The following is an 11,477-nucleotide window of genomic DNA, read 5'->3' on the forward strand; positions in this document are numbered from 1 at the left end:
TAAGGCGAGATATATAATGATGTTTTTAACTCTTTGACCGACATTAAAAATCAATTGGACAATTTTAAAAATGAGGCGTGAAAAAAGGACAATTACTGAAAAAAATTTGGTAAAAAACCGACATTGAAGATGGCACACAATGTTAGTTTTAAACCGACATTGAAGACGGTGTACAATGTCAGTTTTAAACCAACATTGAAGATAATTGGTACTGAAATTTTGGTAAGCTATAATGTCGACTTAAAATCGACATTAAAGATGTTTTATAACACAATCTTCAATGTCGGTTTCAACGGACATTAAAGCCTTTTAATGTCAGTTTTAAACTAACATTAAAGTCCAAAATTCTTATAGTGGGAGGAGCCTAGGTGACTTGTGAGTTAGGCTCTACATGAGTCACTGTAGTAGTCGGTATATTACCGATAAATACATGTTGTAATTGCTTAATTCTTTATTATTAGTGGATTACCTTTCCTGGGCACATTGCCCTTCAGATGTAGGTGGTTTATGGCCGAACTGGGTTACCAAATTCTGTGTACTTTTACTTGTTTTCTTGTTGTTACAATGTTTGTCAATGTTTTCCATTTAACATATGTATTTCAAGTGAAGAGTCATCTTATTGTTTTTTCAGTCTTAAAGTAAGAAAAATGAAAAAAAAAAAAAAAAAAAAAACTACAATCACTAACTCTAGAATGTGTACTAATGACAATGTGAGCAATTCAATTGCAAATAAATGGTTTCAGTATACAAGTATATTTTTTTACACATTAACAACATAAAAGGACGTGAGATTGTGTCATTCACGTTATACTCTTAAACAAAAATAAAATAAAGACAATTTTTGTTCAAAATCTAAGATAAAATTTATGGTTTAAAATGAGAGAATAAATTTAAAAATGATTAAATTCAGATATCTTTGAACATTAATATTCACAAACGTTTGACCATCTTGAAAACTGCTTTCCAAAGAAAATTAGAGACTCCTGATCAGATGGAATTTCAATTTCGTGCAACCATTTTTATTCCAATTTCCAACTACCAAAATGAAAAATTAAATGAACTGCTTTTGTTCCAATTTTCAATGTTTTTCGCCTTTCTCATAATCTTTAATTATCTCATTTTAGAAAAAGCTATCTTCAAAAGCTATAAAAGAAATAGTATTTTTTTGTAGTGCTTAGCCAAATAATATATATATTTTAACCACTTGAGTTATATATTTATGTTGGTGCGAATGAAGAAATTAGAGTTAGTTGTGGAGAGTTAGAGAACTTTATTTATTTTACAGTAAACAAAACAACATAATGGCAAAGGGGACGATTATGATACACATATATCACCTTGTATGGATCTCTCCCACTTGATATGTACGTGCCACTCTTTATGGACCATAAATGCGATGATTTACTTCATGGACGAAATCTCTGGTTCAAATCTAGGATGGCCTAGCTACACCAATGAGAATCGAATTAGTGTGCTCGAAGACCCCTACTGTCTGGTTTGCCTATGAATCCAGTTATCGATCACTTACTGTACTCTTTGTTTTGTCTCGCCTTGAGAAAAATATAGCCTATAAATATTTGCCAATGTATATCAATATATATATATATATTTATTTATTTATTTATTTATTTTAAACTTTTGGATGAACTCAACTTTTAAATTTAATCTACTTTGGTCTTCATAGTTAGATTTAAATATTGTATTTATCCTTAAACTTTTTGAGTTTTTTTTTTCCCTTTTTTTTTTTTACAGTGAAACAACTAACTCTTTTAAATGCCTCATTAGTCTTTTTCATTTAATAATATTTCCTCAACTTCAACCAATATATTCTATGTCAGGAAAAAAAAGCTTCAACCAATCTATTCACGTTTTTGTTTGTCTTAGACTATCAGAATCAGATGGTAGACAGGTTGGTCACTTGGATGATTCACTGTTTGGATCCATTAGATTTTTGTTTTCTCTAGTCTTGTTTAAGTTAGACTTTGTGCCAAATGTTAAAAAGAAAAGAAAAAACAAACTTCAATACATGCCCATATTATATCATGTTATACCTCGAAATGTCCAAAAAAAACTTATGAGATCGGGGCCCATGGGGATTTGTCCCAAACAAGGAGAGGAATCCCCGAATATATGGAGAATGGAGAGGGAGTGGGAAATTTTTTTCCCCATTTGCAATCTGGGCCCGGGACGGGAAATATATTCTTCGACCCCAATCCCACCCTGTCCCGATTTTTGTATATAAATTATAAATTTATAATATATATATAAAGTTTAAGATCGACTTTATTACTTTAATTCCTTAGATGTTGTAATTTTTAAGGTAGGATGTTCTAATTGTTGAATTTTAATTTATAAAAATTATGAGAATTTAACTTTTTAATTATATCTTTTTAAATTGAATGTATATTATTGTTTTTATTACCAAAATTGTTAATATTTTATTTAAATAAAAGTTGTATTGGATATGTTTAAGGAATTGTTAAAAATATATATTTAATTGAAATAAAATAATTGTTAGAAAAAAATGATGGTGGAAAAATTTTTCCCATGGAAAATTCGATCCCCACGAAATTAGAAAATTTGCGGAGACGGTGAATGGAATAGAAGGCGGGAATGAGGAGGGCTTCCCCGTCCCCACCTCGTCCTATGGATATCTCTAGTTATATGCATTCAAAGTCAACAATAAAAATAAGGGTGAGGATTAGTGTCTTATCTTTGTTAAAAAAAGAGTTGGAAGATTAAATTAAACATTTTAAAAGTTTGAAAAAAATTAACTTTTAGAAGTTTGGAAAAATAACTTTTAAAAGGATAAAACTTGAAATAATAAAATACAGTCAATATTTTCACTCTAAAATTTTTCGTTTCACCCAATTGAATCCAATATTGAAGAGTCCTTTTGCTAACTAATCTTTGTTTTTTAAAACTAAATCTATGAATACTACTTTTCTCTTTAAATTTTTTCCTTTTTTTTTTAATCTATTTTTCACTCATGATTAAAAAACTAAACCAAAATTTGAGAATAAGAAAAAGTAGCTTTCAAAAAGTTGTTTTTGTTTTTTGAATTTGACTAAAAATTCAACCATTATACTTAGATGCATATCATTGTAAGAAATGTAGATGAAATAGTCTTAATTTTCGAAAACAAAAACAAGAAATCAAATGATTATCAAATAGGGTCTAAGTGTTACAATATTACCCAAATTTATTCAATTTCTAGTAAATTTACCCTCTAATTTATCACAAAGCAAATAAAAATCACCCAAACTTCTTGTATTCAACAGCAAAAAAAGTCAAATTTGTACAAATGTCCAAAAAAATAAATAAATAAACCCTCTACGTTTCGTTTTTCTCTAAAGTTCTATCAATTTTATAATAAACCGATGCTTTATTTCACTAAGTGTTTGTTTGAATTGATTTGAGAAATTTCTTTTTTTAAGAAAAACTCATTTTTATTTAAACCCTTTTGATAAAATTTGATTAAAGTACACTTGAAAAACTATTTTGATTGGTTGTCAAATACTCTGGTTTCTTCCAAAAATAACTTATTTTTTAAATTAAACACTTGAAAATTTATTCCAAATACATCCTAAATATACATCATAATTATATCTTTCTAACTATGAATTGAAAAAAAATTATTAAAAGGTAAAAATTATATTGTTAAACTTATTTAAATTTAAATTAAAGATTGCAACTAAAAATTATAGAAAATTTTAAATTTAGAGTTATGTTCAATTTAAATTATGAACTAATGATTGTATCAATATAGACCATTAAACTTTCGCAAATGTATCAACTAACACACTCCTTTAAATTTAATTTGAAAAATGTCCTTCAAACTTAATTTAAAAAATGTCGTGCAAAACATATTATTGTTTCAATCAAACTTCTAAAGTATTATAAATGAATCAATTTAGATTCTTTATTAAGATTAGATTAGAAAATTGTCCATGCATTCGATCCTTACATATGTGTGGATTAATAAAATCAATTATTAGAATTGATGTATGAACAATTTTTAAAAGAAATTTTAATAGATAGTATAAATTGATTTACTTATGAAAATTTTGGAAATTAATCAATAAAATTATAAGCTTCACATGATTTTATCCCAACAGAACGTAATTGAGGGTGTAATTGATATACGTATGAAAGTTAAGGTTTAAATTAATACAACCTTCAAATTTTAGAGGGTAAGTCGATATTTTTTTCTGAAATTATATTGTTAGACCAATCCATATATATTGTGCTTGTACTTCCAAATACCTAAGGTGGCTAGTTTTTCTTTTCTTTTTTTTCTTTTATTTTTTTTTTGGAAAAAATCAAGGTGCTAGTTTTTTTAGTGTAACAAAAGAAGATAAGAGAACACTAAAGATAAAACAAATAAAAATGATGGGCAGAATCCACCCATACAGGAGGGTCTCCAAGCCACATTGCATAATTTCCAAATCTCGAGCATGGATAATTAAATCATGAGCAACCGAATACATTGACGATTAGTCAAAAGAAAGCTAGGAATAGAACAATTAATATGGAGATCTCTAATAGAATTGACGAAAGTTTGAACCTCGTTCGCAAATCTAGAATCCCCAACCAAAAGAATCCATAGAATTTTGGAATCGGTTTCAACCCATAACGGGGAGATGCCAACCTCAATAGCACATGAAATATCATTAAACATAGCAATAGTTTCAGCGAATTTCAAAGAGCCCGTCAAAGAAAAATGACTCTCTAAAATAAGTATAATACTACCATTCGAATCACGAACAATGGCTCCAATATAAATATGTTAGTTTGAGGGATGATATGATGTAGAAGCTGATTTTTAAAGAATAATGTGCAATATTTTGTGAAAAGTGGATACCAAATGTCTAGTAAAGCCCTTTGAAAATGTCTAAACAATTTTGATAATGAAGATACCATTTATTGCTTGTTGGAAAAAGCACTTTGGAATTGTGAAGATATCAAATAGAGTGAAAATCTTTTGTTGGAAATCCTTTTCATAATTACCTTCCCAAACAAAGGATAATTTAAAGGAGAAAAGGCCATGGAGGTGGAGTAATAATTTCATGAAATGATATACCTTTATTTTTTGCAAATGGCCATGAAATGATATTGTTTTAGTGAAGTTGCTTAGTCTTTTTTCTTTGATGAGGAATTGAATAATTATTACCCATTAATTTTTTCACTACAATAAATTTAGCCTTGGTGGATAGTTTTGAATTGTTATCTTATACATATGTGAGGATGATTTTATAACAATTGTATTTTTTTTTAATTTGGTTATGGTACAATTCATGATACTTGACAAATGGTGCTAGTGCACGACCAACAATGAAGGGGAGCTATACGATGATGATGACTACAAAAAGTGTATGTTCACAAACAACATCAGAACGATGACTTTTGATTGATGAAAGTTTATCACTAATATCGTATATTATCAACTTCAAATGGATGGGGGAAAATGTTACGCGATCCATTTTAACGTGATAATAATTTACAAGGAAAACCCAATCATCATTTTCTTTCTTTGTTAAAACACAACTCAATTCAAATCATGAGAGAAAACAAACTAAAAAAAAACGAAAATCTCAATTGACAAGGTCTTGTTTGGTAATCATTGACTTTTTGTTGTTGGTTTTTGAAAATTAAACCTATACACACTCATTCCACCTCTTAAATTTTTTGCTTTGTTATCTATATTTTACTGTTGTTTTCAAGAACCAAGCCAAGTTTTGAAAACTAAAAAAATAGTTTTCAAAAACTTGCTTTTGTTTTTTGAATTTGATTAAGAACTCAACTATTTTGCTTAAAAAAATGCAATCCATGGTTAGAAATTGAGAAGAAATAAGCTTAATTTTCAAAAACAAAAAACTTAAAATCAAATGATTATCAAATGGAGTTTTACCATTTGGTTTCTAAAAATTTGGAGCATTACTTCTACCAACAAGTTTCTATATTTTGTTATCCGCTTTCTACTAATGTTTTAAAATACCAAACCAAAATTAAAAAGACTAAAAAATAGTTTTCATAAACTTGTTTTTGTTTTTAGAATTTGACTAGAAATTCAAGGGTTTAAGAAATGTTAAAATTATAACTGAAAAATTGGGAGAAAAAAATGTAAATTTCAAAAACAGAAAACAAAGAACAAAATTGTTATTGAATGAGTCTAAACTTTAGCTTACCTCAAAATCGGAACGTTTGCATATATGCAGTAAGAATCTTAAATATTTTCATATACCTGTATCTTTATCTCGAAGCTTAGTGTAAATTGCAAGTTTGGTCCATTTGATTTGGAAAAAGATTAGAATTTACTCATTATTATTTATAATTAGAAGTAAGAGAGTGTTTGGATTGATTTTTTAAATATTTAATTTTAAAAATATGTCATTTTTAAAAAATTGAAGTGTTTGACAACTACTCAAAATAGCTTTTGAAGTGTATTCTAACTAGATTCACTAAAAAAATTTCACATTTCCCCATGCAAAAAAAACGTCGGGCAAAGTATTAAAAACGTCGGGATAGGTTATGCCAATGTATTTTTTTGCATCGACATAATTGTAGTCGTATCCATGTCCGGAGAAGTTCCTCCCGACGAAAATTTTCGTCGGCATAAATACCATTTTTGGCAATACAATTGTTTGCGTCGGCATATATGTTTTTTCAACAAAATACAATTTGCGTCGGGAAAAACATAGTCTTAAACAACAAAAATTCAGTTCAATAGACAGATTTCTACCAACATTTATTTGCATCGGCATAAGTTATTTATAATTTTATATATTTTTTGTAACAATTAAATAACTAATTTTTTATTTCATTAATACCTAATTATGCACAAACAAAAATTAATCTTCAAATAAATCAATTGGAGATAAATATAACAAAAGTAAGCTTATATATTTAAAAATAAGACTAATATTTAATACACAAGCTATAAAATTCTACGAATAAAAATTGTGTATACAATTAAATTTGAGTTTTTCTAACTTCTTACAAATCTCCTATACAAAAAAAAAAAATGTTTAATCTTCCCTAAGCCAAAATACCCTAATCCAAAATAAGTTAGATACTAAACCAAACTAAGTAATCATCTCACAAAATCTTTTCGCAATCTCCAAAAAAACGATCTTTAAGAATTTACATGAACATCCTGAAATAGGAAAAAAGTATTATTAAAGATTTCTTAAAATCAACAAAGAAAAATGCACAAAAAGATCTTAACAATCACACAAAGACTTAAACAAAATATTTAAAATTATGACAAATGATCCCTCTCTCAAGCTATAAACATGTCATCAATGTTCAAAATTAAAACATGAACAACACAAACAATCATTTTGCTCTCTAAAAAGTGATTAAAATGGTTATAATTAAGACGTGAACTCTCTCCCCTACGTTACGAGCATATCATAAATCAACTTAAACAAATAGATAAACACCCTTTAAATCTCCACAACTATCGGTTCCCTACAAATAAGCCAAGAACTTGTTTCTTTAAAGTCAAAGTAGCAACAAATGCATAGAAAGCATCGAAGTGAATCTCTCCCCCCTAAAGCCACCTAAATTTATTTCAAGGCTAAACCCGTCATTCGATACTCCTAAAAGCATATAACTCAACTCTCGGATCCTTACAAATAAATCCAAGAACAAAGTTCCCTTAAAGTACACAATTAGGCTTTTAGATAATCTAAAAAACAATTACAACATATACTTCCTCCCCCCAAGCTACGAACGTGTCCTAGTTCCACCTAAACGTCATTTAAACCACAAAGTAGTAACAAATACATAGAAAGCGTCGAAGTGAATCTCTCCCACCTAAATCTACCTAAATTTCTTTCAAGGCTAAACCCGTCGTTCGATAGTCCTAAAAATATATAACTCAACTCTTGGATCCCTACAAATAAATTCAAGAACAAAGTTCCTTTAAAATGCACAATTAGGCTTTTAGATAATCTAAAAAACAATTACGACATATACATCCACAACTAACGAATCCCTACAAATAAACCAAGAACTTGTTCCTTTAAAGTCCACAATTAGGCTTCAAGATAATCTAAAACACAATTACAACATATACATCCCCCCTCCCCTCCCAAGCTACGAACGTGTCCTAGTTCCACCTAAATGTCATTTAAACCACAAAGTAGCAACAAATGCATAGAAAATGTCGAAGTGAATCTCTCCTCCCTAAATCAACCTAAATTTATTTCAAGGCTAAACTCGTCATTTGATAGTCCTAAAAGCATATAACTCAACTCTCGGATCCCTACAAATAAATCCAAGAATAAAGTTTCTTTAAAGTGCACAATTAGGCTTTTAGATAATCTAAAAAACAATTACAACATATACTTCCCCCTCCCCCAAGCTATGAACGTGTCCTAGTTCTACCTAAACGCCATTTAGACCACAAAGTGGTAACAAGTACACTAAAACACACATATTTAAAGTGGCCACCATAACTGCAGGATAGCCACAAAACAAACAAATGAAGTTCCTAAATCCACTAAAACGCTCCTATTTGAGGTGACTACCATAACTGCAGGATTGCCACAAACAACCAAATTAAGTTTCTAAATCCACTAACCAAGAACTAAAGTTGTCATAACGTACCTAGTTGGTCGAAGATCCATCGTCTGTAATTCAATACACAAATTTATTCTTTACATTTAATGAAAAATGAATAAAACAATAATGAATTTGCATCATACCAAACAAGTTCATTTTGCAATTGAAGAAAGGATTTCAACCCACATCAATGATTGAAATTGAAACATTCTATACTCTTCTTGTTCTTCCCCCTTTTTTCCTACACAAATTATAATTTATTAGTACAACTAATTTATGTAAACAATATGTACACCAAACACATAAAATTTGTCACTTCCATGAATTGTGCAACTCCATCATTGCACTCTCTTGAAAATCTATCTCTCGACTTAATCCAATTCTTATTCATCGTTGAACAAAATGAATAAAGTGTGAAATTTAACACTAGCAAGTAAAAAGTGTAAAATTTAGTTAATTAAACATCCTTAGAATTTCATTTTAAAACTTAAAGCATATTATATCCATAAAAAGGAAAGATTAAACTTTAATATTAACAAATGAATCTCATATACAAAATCAAAACCAAAATACACAAATAATTCATTCTTCGTTATATCTATCCTTCATTATATCCATCCATACAAACCAAATATAGAATAACAATTTCATTTCATAAACAAATGAATATCCTAATTCCAATCTGAAATAAATACATAAATCCATCTTAAAAGAAAGAGAAAAAACAACAGAACAACTAAAAGCTTATTTTAAATGGATTTATACATCAATTTTATTAAAAACAAAACTCCTTATTAGAATAATAACATAAACACAACTCATAGAAATATTTGTTAAAAAAAAAAAAATCAAAAAAAAGGAGAACCAACCCGTGTGTGTGACGGTAGTGTGCGATGGCGTGTGGCGGTGTTGGACGTTGGAGCGGTAGCTATTTGTGTAAAAAATTTGAAGGGAAAGGGAAGTAAAAGGGGAAGGAAGAGTGAGGTTTGGAGGGGGTGGGGGGAAGGATTAAGAAATCATACCAGATGAAGATTTCTTCTTCACAGCGAGTCTGAAGCCCAACAGTCTACCTCAAACAATCACCACTTGGACAGAAGGAAACGGAGAAGACAACACCACTCAGAGCCCTCAATATTCTTGGAGTGAGAATCCAAAGCGTGGGCTTTGTTCGGATTTGGTTAAGGGAAGGAGGAAGAGAGACAATACACAACAATCAAGTAAGTGGGAAAAGACGTCGTCTATCGCATAGACAAGATGCTTGATCGTTTAGGTGAAGTATACAATCGTGTAGGAAAAGTAAGTGATCGTCTAAACAATCGTGAAGGAAAATATCAGCGATCGTATAAACGATCGTGTAGGAAAAGGGTGAGCGATCGCGTAGGAAAAACTAAGCGATCTTCTATACGATCGTTTAGTAAATACCGGGAGCTAAACGATCGCTTAGGAAAAAGGTAAACGATCGTTTAGATAATAGCGTGTGATGGTGTAATCGGTATGTGATCGCTTAACAATATCGTATATGTAAGCGATCGTGCAGTCACTATTATATAGGCACTTATTTTAAACGATGACACTATCTTTTCACAATGTCCGCGCATGCCGAGATCAACACATTGTCTACTATTTATAATGCATTCATCCATTATTTTAGAACAGAAGAGGCACCTTCCCATTTCCTTTATAACCGTCCAATGAATGTGATCTTATCATATTCATAACATATAAATTAATATCATATATTAATTATAATATTTTCCTCTACTAGATATAAATCATATTTATATCTAATTTTCTCTAAATTAATGTATCTCATACATAAAGTTAATTATATCATATTTAATTAACTAGTTCAATAATATCATATATAATCGAACTCCCTCTTGTCAATTTGAACATTTCAAACTGACCCAAAAACTTATTCTCAACTTGTATCCAAGCTACCAAGGGCACCTTATAGATCTATGGCTCGAAGCTCTAATGGTGCGTGAATAGCTGACTAAACTCTTTAGTCACGATATTCACCATCCGTTAACTGCCAGACATTCCACTAAAGACCGACAGTTGAACTCTTCTTGCCATAGATATACTTCTATGTCCATTGGATATAACCAATCATCAATACAATGACCCTTCACAGATACTCGTAATTACAGTAGGCCTATTTACCGTTTTGCCTCTGTAATTACATCTTCCTCCTTAAGTACTACCAATCCCTCTAATGAACAATACAACATAGTCTTACTATGTGTGAACACCTCTCAGCCATGAGAAGGTGTGTGGCGCCACATCGCTCAAGCCCCGAGATCAGTCCTTAAGAGAGCAATCTATCTACTTACCCCTACTTTGGGGAATGAGTGAACTCCATCTTGTGAAGCTGAGTTCCCAGCTCCTAAATCAGACGAATCCCCAAAATGGTAGGTTTGAGTCGACGTTCTGGCCACTTGCCCCCATGCAAATCAAATGACCACTCTCAATGGTAGGAGTTCCCAACTCACTCAGAATTGAAGTCATGTTACCTATGGTCATCCTAGTGAAGTGAGGTCTCAATCATGAACAGTGTTATATGACAAGACATTAATACTTTGAGGTCAAGTCTTATACAAACTCTTTGTATAGGACGCCCCCGCTTACATTTCCACTATATGAATGATTAGGATCAGACCATCTGTGACAAGTCACAACATTTGTAACAATTCCACAAAGCGGGTCGCGTCCGTAGTGTTATCAGGATAAGGTTTCCCTCCTATATCTATATACTACAGACTATTTTTTTTGTCATTTAAGACATGATCCCCTTGTATGTCACTATATACATACTTAAGTTACATAAAGACAACCAGGGATATTAAGTTTATTGTTTGTGGTAAAATGAAAAACATCTATATGTGCAAAGTTTAGTAGTGAAG

The sequence above is a fragment of the Benincasa hispida genome, chromosome 2, assembly GCF_027475165.1.
Source record: "Benincasa hispida cultivar pf3 chromosome 2, pf3_genome.v1.1, whole genome shotgun sequence".
Taxonomy (NCBI): domain Eukaryota; kingdom Viridiplantae; phylum Streptophyta; class Magnoliopsida; order Cucurbitales; family Cucurbitaceae; genus Benincasa; species Benincasa hispida.